The 13,572-nt window shown below is 32.9% G+C and overlaps 1 protein-coding gene and 1 long non-coding RNA gene across 2 annotated transcripts in view; one reads left to right on the forward strand and one right to left on the reverse strand.

The window, feature by feature from the left end:
- LOC142225539 (uncharacterized) overlaps positions 1 to 1,394 on the reverse strand; it is an 801,202-nt gene extending 799,808 nt beyond the window's left edge. The window contains exon 1 of the long non-coding RNA XR_012719309.1: positions 1,340 to 1,394. This is a non-coding gene — a long non-coding RNA (uncharacterized LOC142225539). The remainder of the gene's footprint in view (positions 1 to 1,339) is intronic.
- The window catches only part of LOC142225537 (venom allergen-1-like), a 196,216-nt gene that overhangs the window by 117,469 nt on the left and 65,175 nt on the right, over positions 1 to 13,572 (forward strand). The gene's annotated exons all lie outside the window — the stretch shown is intronic.

The raw sequence follows: 13,572 nt of genomic DNA on the forward strand, positions 1-13,572 counted from the left end.
AAAAACTTATGATGAAAGTTCTTAATACAATGTTTTTTGTAAATAAAAATTATGACCACGTGGAACAGAGAGTAGTTCATTTGAACCCGCTGTTTGGACATTTTGACTTATCCTATTTTTATTCATCGTAGGTAATTTTTTCACATATCTTGCTGGAAAAAATGGAAACAAAAATGAAAATTGTTAAAAATTAACACCATGTAATGAAATATAATTTTAAGTTCTTCATTTTAGCTTGTACCTTACTATATTTGGGGGCATTTTATCAAATGGTGTAAGGAATTCAACTTTTCTTTGGAAAACGTATCTCATAAAATTTGTACCTGAAACAATTAGAGAAATAATGAAGTATTCTAAATAAACTCATAAAACTGTGTTGTTATCGATGTGAAGGATATAATAAAATAAATATTCTATTTGAAAGAAAGCCAAAGTTTTAATATAAAACTTACCAATTCTCTATTAAATTGTACGCTGAGGGGAAATATAAAAATTGTCCAAATTTATTTGGGTTACACTGAAATTAAATATTTATTTTTTACATTAAATAAAATTATTAAATAGGTTTCCAAAAAATCTAATGAAAAAAAATATTATGCATAAAAAAAACAAATATTCTTGATAACTCTAGACAGTCATTATTCGTCAAAATGACAACACGTAATTTAATTTTCGATTTAAAATGCATTTTAGTCTATTGGGAAATGGTAAATTTAAGTTATTCTAATTCGACCGTTTTATGAATTTTTGTTTTATACTAAAAAACAAATTGAATAAGAAAATAAATTCAAGTTTGGTTCACTTTTTCGCTCACGATGAAAATTATAGCGTCTTGAAATCAGCCGTAGTCAAAATGACGAAGGATGACGTTAATGTACAACAAAAAATAAGGATGACTGTCGAGGATTAAAAGAAAGTTAAAGAATCCTTACCAATTCACTATTAAATTACAGGCAAAGGAGTACTAAACATTTTCCAATTTTTTAAGGGGTTATTCTTAAATATTTGTTTTTACATTAAAAATATTACATTGGTTTCCAAAAAATTTGATTAAAGAAATACTAAAACAAGGTATTAAAAACCAGTAATTTTGATTATAAAAAGGTCACAAAAACTTAAATATTCTAGTTGAAATAAAGCCAATTTTTAAAAGAAAACTTACCAATTCTCTATTTTTTAAATTTGTTCGAATCCATCTGGAGTTGCTCTGAAATTAAATATTGTTTTTACAACAAAGAAAAACATTAAACTGGTTTCCAAAAAAAGTAATTAACAAATAATAATATACATAAAAAATATTCTTTTTAAAAGAAAGTCATATTAAACTTAACTTACTTACCAATTTATGAATAAACTATACGCTGAGATATAACAAAAATTTTCCAAATTCATCTGGAGTTGAATATTAATTTTTTACATAGAATAATCAAAAATTCAATACACTTTCAATTTCAACATATTTTCCAAAATATTCTTAATAACTTTTTTTCTAAACTACCGATAAAATATTAATAACTTTCATTTAAAATATTCCATGCCTTTATATTCCCTTGTTGCATACCTACTCAAAAGATGCAACAGCCACGCCAACGCCAACTATACAACTGAAGCATGCCAAACAAAACCAAGCAAAGCCAAAACATCCCTACAACAACAAAAACACATGTGCCTTTATTGTAAACAAAACCTCAACCAGCCAAATAAACCATCCGCGAATAACAAACACACACACACAAACCACTAAATGAATAAAAATAAAAACAACCCCACGCTCATGTATACACAACAAAACTCAAGTAACATCATCTTTACATTATTCACATTTCACTATGCCGATAAAGATTTCTGTACTATGCATAAGTTCATCGCATCTGCTGCCAGTTTATTCTAAGAATAATATTCGTAAAGGCACACCAGTTTATGAACGATGAAACGTTTAACTTAAAATTTGCAAAATTTTCATGAAATGTTATCTACCATTTTTGACGAAAATGTCTATAAATTTAATTACATGTGAACTAAAAATATTTCATTGGGTAATTTTTTACCAACAATTATTAACTATAGGAATTGTCAGTAAGAAATTGCTATCCACTTTCAAGTTAATTTTTCGTAAAAAAATATTTTCTCATACAAAAAAATCTTATAGTAAATTGCACTTATTATTTAGAAAATACTTTACATTTCACAAGTAGTTTTATAGCATGACAAACGAATTTTTTTATTGTAAAAATCTTCTTAAATTTACGAGACACTTTTTTTCTGTGTAGAGATTCGAGTCCGTCAATTCCTCTTGGACTATTTATTAATATGTTAAAGAGTAACTAAACTTATTTTTTTTCTGAAGATCCCTTTGTAATTTTTATATATTTTCCACTGTTTTTATACCCTCCACCATAGGATGGGGGTATATTAACTTTGTCATTCCGTTTGTAACACATCGAAATATTGCTCTAAGACCCCATAAAGTATATATATTCTGGGTCGTGGTGAAGTTCTGAGTCGATCTAAGCATGTCCGTCCGTCCGTCCGTCTGTCCGGCTGTCCGTCCGTCTGTGGAAATCACGCTAATTTCCGAACGAAACAAGCTATCGACTTGAAACTTGGCACAAGTAGTTGTTATTGATGTAGGTCGGATGGTATTGAAAATGGGCCATATCGGACCACGTTTACGTATAGCCCCCATATAAACCGATCCCCAAATTTGGCTTGGGGAGCCTCCCGGAGCAGCAAAATTCATCCGATCCGGTTGAAATTTGGTATGTGGTCTTAGTATACGGTCTCTAACAACCATGCAAAAATTGGTCCATATCGGTCCATAATTATATATAGCCCCCATATAAACCGATCCCCAGATTTGACCTCCGGAGACTTTTGGAGGGGCAAAATTCATCCGATCCGGTTGAAATTTGGTACCTGATGTTAGTATACGGCCTCTAACAACCATGCAAAAATTGGTCCATATCGGTCCATAATTATATATAGCTCCCATATAAACCGATCCCCAGATTTGACCACCGGAGCCTCTTGGAGGAGCAAAATTTATCCGATCCGGTTGAAATTTAGTACGTGGTCTTAGTATATGGTTTTTAACAACCATGCAAAAATTGGTCCATATCGGTCCATAATTATATATAGCCCCCATATAAACCGATCCCCAGATTTGACCTCCGGAGCCTCTTGGAGGGGCAAAATTCATCCGATCCGGTTGAAATTTGGTACCTGATGTTAGTTTACGGCCTCTAATAACCATGCAAAAATTGGTCCATATCGGTCCATAATTATATATAGCCCCCATATAAACCGATCCCCAGATTTGACCTCCGGAGCCTCTTGGAAGAGCAAAATTCATCCGATCCAGTTGAAATTTGGTACATGGTGTTAGTATGTGGTCTCTAACAACCATGCAAAAATTGGTCCATATCGGTCCATAATTATATATAGTTCCCATATAAACCGTCCCCAGATTTGACGTCCGGAACCTCTTGGAGGAGCAAAAGTCATCCGATACGGTTGAAATTTGGTACATTTTGTCAATATATGGCCTCTAACAGCCATGTAAAAATTGGTCCATATCGGTCTTTAGTTATATATAGCCGATGACTTATTACACAAAAATTGGTCCATATCGCCAAAAATAATCTACCAAAACTTTATTTCCATAGAAAATTTTGTCAAATTTTATTACTATAGAAAGTTTTGTCAAAATTTCATTTCTATAGAAAGTTTTGTCAAAAGTTTATTTCTATACAAATGTTTGTCCAAATTTTATTTCCATAGAAAATTTTGTCAAAATTTTATTTCTATAGAAAATTTTGTAATCTACCAAAACTTTATTTCCATAGAAAATTTTGTCAAATTTTATTACTATAGAAAGTTTTGTTAAAATTTCATTTCTATAGAAAGTTTTGTCAAAAGTTTATTTCTATAGAAATGTTTGTCAAAATTTTATTTCTATAGAAAATTTTGTAAAAAATTTATTTCTGTAGAAAATTTTGTCAACATTTTATTTCTATACAAATATTTGTCAAAATTTCATTTCTATACAAAATTTTATCAACATTTTATTTCTATAGAAATTTTTGTCAAAATTGTATTGCTATAGAAAATTTTGTCAACATTTTACTTCCATAGAAAATTTTGTCAACATTTTATTTCTATAGAAAATTTTGTCAAGTTTTTATTTCTATAGAAAATTTTGTCAAATTTTTATTTCTATAGAAAATTTTGTCAAAATTTTATTTCTATAGAAAATTTTGTCAAGGTTTCATTTCTATAGAAAATTTTGTCAAAATTTTATTTCTATAGAAAATTTTGTCAAACTAGATTATATACGTATTTAATCGGCCTTTTTTTGTGTAATATATACCCCGTATGGGCTAACTTACAATTTAGAAGACAGTGCTAAAAAGTTTTACGATACCTTGCCATCGGCAAGTGTTATCGCAACCCAAGTAATTCGATTGTGGATGACAGCCTTTAGTAGAAGTTCCTACGCAATCCATGGTGGAGGGTACATAAGATTCGGCCTGGCCGAACTTACGGCCGTATATACTTGTTTTTTTTTTTACTTTCCTTTTTTCCTAAATATTTTGACTTACTTGTCGTACGTTCCGATTTCTTTTGACGAACCAAGAAAAAAATTGTGCCCATAACGCCAAAGTGATAAATAAAACACATGTCCGCACATACTTAAATTCTCTCAAGGAAAGAACACATGCTGTTTTTATACCCTCCACCATAGGATGGGGGTATATTAACTTTGTCATGCCGTTTGTAACACATCGAAATATTGGTCTAAGACACCATAAAGTATATATATTCTGGGTCGTGGTGAAATTCTGAGTCGATCTTAGCATTTCCGTCCGTCCGTCTGTTGAAATCACGCTAACTTCCGAACGAAACAAGCTATCGACTTGAAACTTCGCACAAGTAGTTGTTATTGATGTAGGTCGGATGGTATTGCAAATGGGCCATATCGGTCCACTTTTACATATAGCCCCCATATAAACGGACCCCCAAATTTGGCTTGCGATTGCTCTAAGAGAAGCAAATTTCATCCGATTCGGCTGAAGTTTGGTACATGGTCTTAGTATGTCTTAGTATGTGCCAAATCGGGGGATCTCTAACGATTCCCCGATTTGTCTTGCGGAGCCTCTAAGAGAAGCAAATTTCATCCGATCCGGTTCAAATTTGGTACATGGTGTTAGTATATGGTGTCTAACAACCATATAAACCGACCCCCCGATTTGGCTTGTGGAGCATCTAAGAGAAGCAAATTTCATCCGATCCGGCTGAAATTTGGTACATGGTGGTAGTATATGGTTTCTAATGACCATGCAAAAATTGGTCCACATCGGTCCATAATTATATATAGCCCCCATACACAGAAAAAAAATGTCTCGTAAATTTAAGAAAATTTTTACAATAATTTATTACAAGAATTTTTCAGAATTTTAGTTCATTTTTCGTATCTTCAACGAAAATTAACTACTCGAAAGAAATTTTACAAATTCTAAGTAGCAATCGTTTAGTTCATGGCCTACAAAATACGATGGAAATTTCCTTAAAAAATTTCTTAACTGGTAGTAAAAAATTCGTTTGTCATGCTATAAAACTACTTGTGAAATGTAAAGTATTTTCTAAATAATAAGTTCCATTTACTATAAGATTTTTTTGTATGAGAAAATATTTTTTTTCGAAAAATGAACTTGAAAGTGGATAGCAATTTCTTACTGACAGTTCCTATAGTTAATAATTGTTTGTAAAAAATTACCCAATGAAATATTTTTAGTTCACATGTAATTAAATTTATAGACATTTTCGTCAAAAATGGTAGATAACATTTCATGAAGTTTTTGCAAATTTTAAGTTAAACGTTTCATCATTCATAAACTGGTGTGCCTTTACGAATATTATTCTTAGAATAAATTGTCAGCAGATGCGATGAACTAATGCATAGTACAGAGACCTTTATCGGCATAGTGGAATGTGATTAATGTATATATGATGTTACTTGAGTTTTGTTGTGTATACATGAGCGTAGGGTTGTTTTTATTTTTGTTCATTTAGTAGTTTGTGCGTGTGTTTGTTATTCGCGGATGGTTTATTTGGCTGGATGAGGTGTTGTTTTCAATAAAGCCACATGTGTTTTTGTTGTTGTAGGAATGTTTTGGCTTTGCTTGGTTTTGTTTGGCATGCTTCAGTTGTATTGTTGGCGTTGGCGTGGGCTGTTGCATCTTTTAAGTAGGTATGCAACAAGGGAATATAAAGGCATGGTGTTAAACATAAGTGACAGTGTTAAACATAAGTGACAAAGAATATCATTCTAAAAACAGATCCATTATTAGAGATATTCTACACAACAACAATTTTCCAAAATATTTAATTAATGACTTAATATCACAATTTAAACCGGAGGGGAAAAAACAAAACGAAAATAAAAACGAGGAAACAATATACAAGTCACTAGTATATGTCAACAAATTATCAGAACGAATTACAAACTCTGAAATCTTTGATAAAGGACAATACACTTTAGCACACAAGTCAAACAATACTCTCAAAAAATTATTTTCCAACATGAAAACCAAGATCCCCACTATGGAAAAACATAATACGATTTATGAAATACCGTGCGGTGGAAATAATAATGAACAAGTATGTACGGCCGTAAGTTCGGCCAGGCCGAAGCTTATGTACCCTCCATCATGGATTGCGTAGAAACTTCTTCTAAACACTGCCATCCAGAATCGAATTACTTAAGTTGCGGTAACGCTTGCCGATGGCAAGGTATCTTAAAACCTCCTAACACCATCTTCTAAATTGTATGCAAGTCCATACGTGGTATATATTACATCAAAAAAGATCGATCCAATACGTATATAATTCAGTTTGACAAAGTAGACATAAAATTTTGACAAAATTTTCTACAGAAATAAAATTTTAACAAAATTTTCTATAGACATAAAATTTTCACAAAATTTTCTATAGAAATAAAAATTTTGACAAAATTTTCTATAGAAAGAAAATTTTGACAAAAATTTCTACAGAAAGAAAATTTTAACAAAATTTTCTATAGAAATAAACTTTTGACAAAATTTTCTATAGAAATAAAATCTTGGTAGATTATTTTTGGCTCGAGTGGCTACCATGATTATGAACCGAATAAAATTTGAACAAAATTTTCTATAGAAATAAAATTTTGACAAAATTTTCTATAGAAATATAATTTTGACAATGATGAAAATTTTATTATGAACCGAATAAAATTTTAACAAAAATTTTCTCTAGAAATAAAATTTTGACAAAATTTTCTATAGAAAAAAAAAATTTTGGTAGATTATTTTTGGCTCTAGTGGCAACCATGATTATGAACCGATATGGACCAATTTTTGTGTGATTGGACCAATTTTGGTATGGTTGTTAGCGACCATATACTAACAACATGTTCCTAATTTGAACCGGATCGGATGAATTTTGCTCCTCCAAGAGGCTCCGGAGGTCAAATCTGGAGAACGTTTTATATGGGGGCTATATATAATTATGGACCGATATGGACCAATTCTGGCACGGTTGTTAATGATCATATATATATATACTAACACCATGTTCCAAATTACAACCGGATTGGATGAAATTTGCTTCTCTTGGAGACTTCGCAAGCCAAATCTGGGGATCGGTTTATATGGGGGCTATATATAATTATGAACCGATGTGGACCAATTTTTGCATGGTTGTTAGAGACCATATACGAACATCATGCACCCAATTTCAGCCGGATCGGATGAAATTTGCTTCTCTTAGAGGCTCCACAAGCCAAATCTGGGGATCGGTTTATATGGGGGCTATATATAATTATGGACCGATATGGACCAATTTTTGCATGGTTGTTAGAGACCATATACCAACACCATGTACCAAATTTCAGCCGGATCGGAGGCAATTTGCTTCTCTTTGAGGTTTCGCAAGCCAAATCTGGAGATCGGTTTATATGGGGTCTATATATAGTTATGGACCGATGTGGACCAATTTTTGAATGGTTGTTAGAGACCATATACCAACACCATATACCAAATTTCAGCCGGATCGGATGAAATATGCTTCTGTTAGAGGCTCCATAAGCCAAATCTGAGGGTCCCTTTATATGGGGGCTATACGTAAAAGTGGACCGATATGGCCCAATACCATCCGACCTACATCGATAACAACTACTTGTGCCAAGTTTCAAGTCGATAGCTTGTTTCGTTCGGAAGTTAGCGTGATTTCCACAGACGGACGGACGGACGGACATGCTTAGATCGACACAGAATTTTACCACGACCCAGAATATATATACTTTATGGGATCTTAGAGCAATATTTCGATGTGTTACAAACGGAATGACAAAGTTAATATACCCCCATCCTATGATGGAGGGTATAAAAATGTGAAAAAGTTTATGTAGGAACATCCAAAAACAAATTAAAAACAAGAACTTCAGGACATAAATCGGATATTAAATTACGCACCAACTCGAATACCACAAAAACGGCACTATCAGACCACTGTGCGAGAAACAATCATACCCCAAACTTTGACGACGTCAGAATATTAGAAAGAGAGAATAATTACAGCAAAAGGTTTACACTAGAAACACTTCACATAAACAATGCACCTGCAAGCAAACGAATGAACTTCAAAGTTGATACAGAAAACATCGCTCACTGTTACAGGCATTTGCTTCGGAAAAGGAAACAACAAATACATGGTAGTGATCATCGTGCAATAGTAAAAACAACTCAGTGCAATACAGACAGCTGACGAGGGTAGTGAATCTACAGTAGCTTTAAGTATTTTGTGTTGTGGATACTATACATGTAAGTCATTGGTTGTGTTGCTGTTTTAATTTTTCTGTTCGCCTGATACTTGAAAAATGAGATTAAGATATGTCTGTCCGATTTTTGTATAATTATATTATCCTCTAATACCATTTGAGATTATTAACTAAAAGTAATTAAGATTTACACTTATTATACCCTCCATCATAGGATGGGGGTATATTAACTTTGTCATTCCGTTTGTAACACATCGAAATATTGCTCTAAGACCCCATAAAGTATATATATTCTGGGTCGTGGTGAAATTCTGAGTCGATCTAAGCATGTCCGTCCGTCCGTCCGTCCGTCCGTCTGTTGAAATCACGCTAACTTCCGAACGAAACAAGCTATCGACTTGAAACTTGGCACAAGTAGTTGTTATCGATGTAGGTCGGATGGTATTGAAAATGGGCCATATCGGTCTACTTTTACGTATAGCCCCCATATAAAGGGACCCTCAGATTTGGCTTATGGAGCCTCTAACAGAAGCATATTTCATCCGATCCGGCTGAAATTTGGTATATGGTGTTGGTATATGGTCTCTAACAACCATTCAAAAATTGGTCCATATCGGTCCATAATTATATATAGCCCCCATATAAACCGATCCCCAGATTTGGCTTGTGGAGCCTAAAAGAGAAGCAAATTTCATACGATCCGGCTGAAATTTGGTACATGGTGTTGGTATATGGTCTCTAACAACCATGCAAAAATTGGTCCATATCGGTCCATAATTATATATAGCCCCCATATAAACCGATCCCCAGATTTGGCTTGTGGAGCCTCTAAGAGAAGCAAATTTCATCCGATCCGGCTGAAATTTGGTGCATGATGTTGGTATATGGTCTCTAACAACCATGCAAAAATTGGTCCACATCGGTCCATAACTATATATAGACCCCTTATAAACCGATCTCCAGATTTGGCTTGCGAAACCTCAAAGAGAAGCGAATTGCCTCCGATCCGGCTGAAATTTGGTACATGGTGTTGGTATATGGTCTCTAACAACCATGCAAAAATTGGTCCATATCGGTCCATAATTATATATAGCCCCCATATAAACCGATCCCCAGATTTGGCTTGTGGAGCCTCTAAGAGAAGAAAATTTCATCCGATCCGGCTGAAATTTGGTGCATGATGTTGGTATATGGTCTCTAACAACCATGCAAAAATTGGTCCACATCGGTTCATAATTATGTATAGCCCCCATATAAACCGATCCCCAGATTTGGCTTGCGAAGTCTCCAAGAGAAGCAAATTTCATCCAATCCGGTTGTAATTTGGAACATAGTGTTAGTATATGATCTTTAACAACCGTGCCAGAATTGGTCCATATCTGTCCATAATTATATATAGCCATCATATAAAACATTCTCCAGATTTGACCTCCGGAGCCTCTTGGAGGAGCAAAATTCATCCGATCCGGTCGCTAACAACCATACCAAAAGTGGTCCAATCACTCAAAAATTGGTCCATATCGGTTCATAATCATGATTGCCACTAGATCCAAAAATAATCTACCAAAATTTTATTTCTATAGAAAATTTTGTCAAAATTTTATTTCTATAGAAAATTTTGTCAAAATTTTATTTCTAGAGAAAATTTTGTTAAAATTTTATTCGGTTCATAATAAAATTTTCATCATTGTCAAAATTTTATTTCTATAGAAAATTTTGTCAAAATTTTATTTCTATAGAAAATTTTGTCAAAATTTTATTTCTATAGAAAATTTTGTCAAAATTTTATTTCTATAGAAAATTTTGTTCAAGTTTTAGTCGGTTCATAATCATGGTTGCCACTCGAGCCAAAAATAATCTACCAAGATTTTATTTCTATAGAAAATTTTGTCAAAAGTTTATTTCTATAGAAAATTTTGTTAAAATTTCATTTCTGTAGAAATTTTTGTCAAAATTTTCTTTCTATAGAAAATTTTGTCAAAATTTTTATTTCTATAGAAAATTTTGTGAAAATTTTATTTCTATAGAAAATTTTGTGAAAATTTTATTTCTGTAGAAAATTTTGTCAAAATTTGATGTCTACTTTGTCAAACTGAATTATATACGTATTGGATCGATCTTTTTTGATTTAATATATACCACGTATGGACTTACATACAATTTAGAAGATGGTGTTAGGAGGTTTTAAGATACCTTGCCATCGGCAAGCGTTACTGCAACTTAAGTAATTCGATTGTGGATGGCAGTGTTTAGATGAAGTTTCTACGCAATCCATGATGGATGCTGTTGATTCTATATAAATGTATTTAATATATTAATAAAATATGTCTTTTATTGAAGAAAAAATTGCTTATATAAATACATAAAATTGTATTTAAAAACGAAGGTAAGCAGATCTAAATTTGAAGTAAAAGGTTTACCACAAATATGTAAGATTGTCCAAATGAATGAAAAAAGTTCAATAAAATCATTCCATATATGAATTCAATTCAGTTAAATTTTTTCATTCTGTAGTATAGTGGTACATAAATATAGAAAAATGTTAACTAATATATGGAATGCATTCTACCTAATTTCTACGAAAATCACATCATTCAAACAAATAAAAATGTCTTTGGCGCTATACGAAGTTCAACTTTCTTCTCAATGAGTTCATTTTAACTTAAGGAAGGGATCACTTTTTACTGGGTGTAGGACGTATTTGTTCCATATGCATTTGTTTTTATTAGAACCCTCAGAGATCCCATGTTCAAAGCATATTTGTTTTGAAAATTCTGCCGGGGGGCTTATTTCTATGTTAGTAGACTGTATCTTTTATAATAATAATTTGGATTTCTTCAGAAATATAAATTTACATCATTTCAGTTGGGGTTACTTCGTTAATTACTTGGTCCATTTTTTTCATTCTTTGCATAGGCTTGTATTGTATTTTAAGTGTTACTGAATCTAGTTATATTCTTTTGATTTTAACGTCTTATTTTAGTGTGCTATATGAATATAATTTTTAATTAAAATATACAATCTCAATTAAAACATATGATCAGCTTAGATCGCATATTTGGGGGCCTCTACTCTCTGCCGCACATTCTTGCTAGTAGGGCTCTCGATTTATTCTTTGGTACTTCGGCCGCTACAATGTATCTAAGCACATCCTTCCATATACCGTTTGTGGTTGCTGAATTTGATGATTAATATTCAGCTTGGTCGCAATCTCCTCGATATCTTCGTCGGATGCGGTAGCGTAAGCAAATAGTTTGCCCTCTTTTCTATCATCTTTTATGATGAGAATATCGGTACCATTTTTAACAGGGGGGGTTGTTTTTTGCATTTTGCGGCATTTGTATTCGTTGCTTCTTTACCAATATTTTTAAGGGTACCATCATTTTCGGACTTCTCTTCCTTCTCAGCATCATCGTCTGATACATCCTTCATAACTTCAACTTCAAACTGTTTCTTGAATTCGTCCCAATTCGAGGAAATTGCAGTAGGCATTGCTTCTTCAAACTGTTACTTGAATTCCTCCCAATTCGAGGAAATTACATTAGGCGTTGCTTCTTCGGATGTATATGATTGGGCCGTCACACTCGCCACATTTCCTCAAAGGGGATTGATGCGCTTTCCAAAATTTCAGTTTCATTGTGCTCTTCGGTGGCGTTCAACAACTTCTTAATTGTTCCACATTGGGCATTTTCATTTGTTGCCTCTCCCAAATAATGTTTCAACAATAGAACATCTTTATTTTGCTCGTATAGATCTTCAACCTCTTCGAATACATTGGTGAGATAAACGAGGGATCCATCGTGATTAAAAATAAGCTGCCAGTACAAATTATCCAACTCCTTCATCCATATTTCCAAATATGTTTTTGCATCTTGGAGCAAAGACACAAGATCTCCCATTGCAGCATTTTTGTTAATACGGAAAGCAAAAAAGCGAGTGAGTGACGAGGAAAGTCGGAAGGGGCCGACAATATCATACCCTACACTACCCCTACTATTTTGGGGTATTATTAAAATAAGTTTATGAGATATATCTAGATCGCATACAATGTGGCAGATGCCTCTCACTTTTCCCATATCTGTATAAAAGAAAATTAAATTAAAATTTCAACCAAATTTTTCATGAATAGCTAGAATGTACTCCCTGTGCAAAATTTCACGTATATTGGAGTAAAACTTTGGCCTCTGTGGTCATATGAGGGTATAGGGTTAAATAAAAACCTAGAATTTGATTACAAAAATGTGTTCACAGGCAGACGGACAGGGCTGGCTCGAATCTGGTACCGGCCCTGAGCAATATTGCCAAATAAACCCTGAGTCTATCATGTCTCCATCTGGGTATTGGCAACATATGCAGTAACTAATAATAATCCCCTCAACAGAGCGGTTAAGGGTAGAAAAGAGATACACTTCAAAAAAATTGTTGTGAGACCGAATATTTCTCTGATATAAAGTTTTTTTATTATTCAAAAGTCGATAAACTTTTCAATGAAATCGTTTTGTAAGAATTAAAATTTGTATCTTTACATTAAAGAAACTTTTGTTTGACCAAGGCCAACTAGTTTTAATAATTCAGAAAAATTATTCAAAATTAATGAAATCGTTGTTGACTTTATGTATCTTGACTACAAAGCAAAATAAGTTAAAATATAAGATATGTGTTTAAAAATTTATTTTAACGACGGTTTTACTTAAATTCGAGTCTGGAAGAGTTGTCGTTAACACATTTCTAAAGCACTTTTTAGTATCAAGTATGCA

Source organism: Haematobia irritans, chromosome 2 (genome assembly GCF_050003625.1).
Source record: "Haematobia irritans isolate KBUSLIRL chromosome 2, ASM5000362v1, whole genome shotgun sequence".
In the NCBI taxonomy this organism is placed as follows: Eukaryota; Metazoa; Arthropoda; class Insecta; order Diptera; family Muscidae; genus Haematobia; species Haematobia irritans.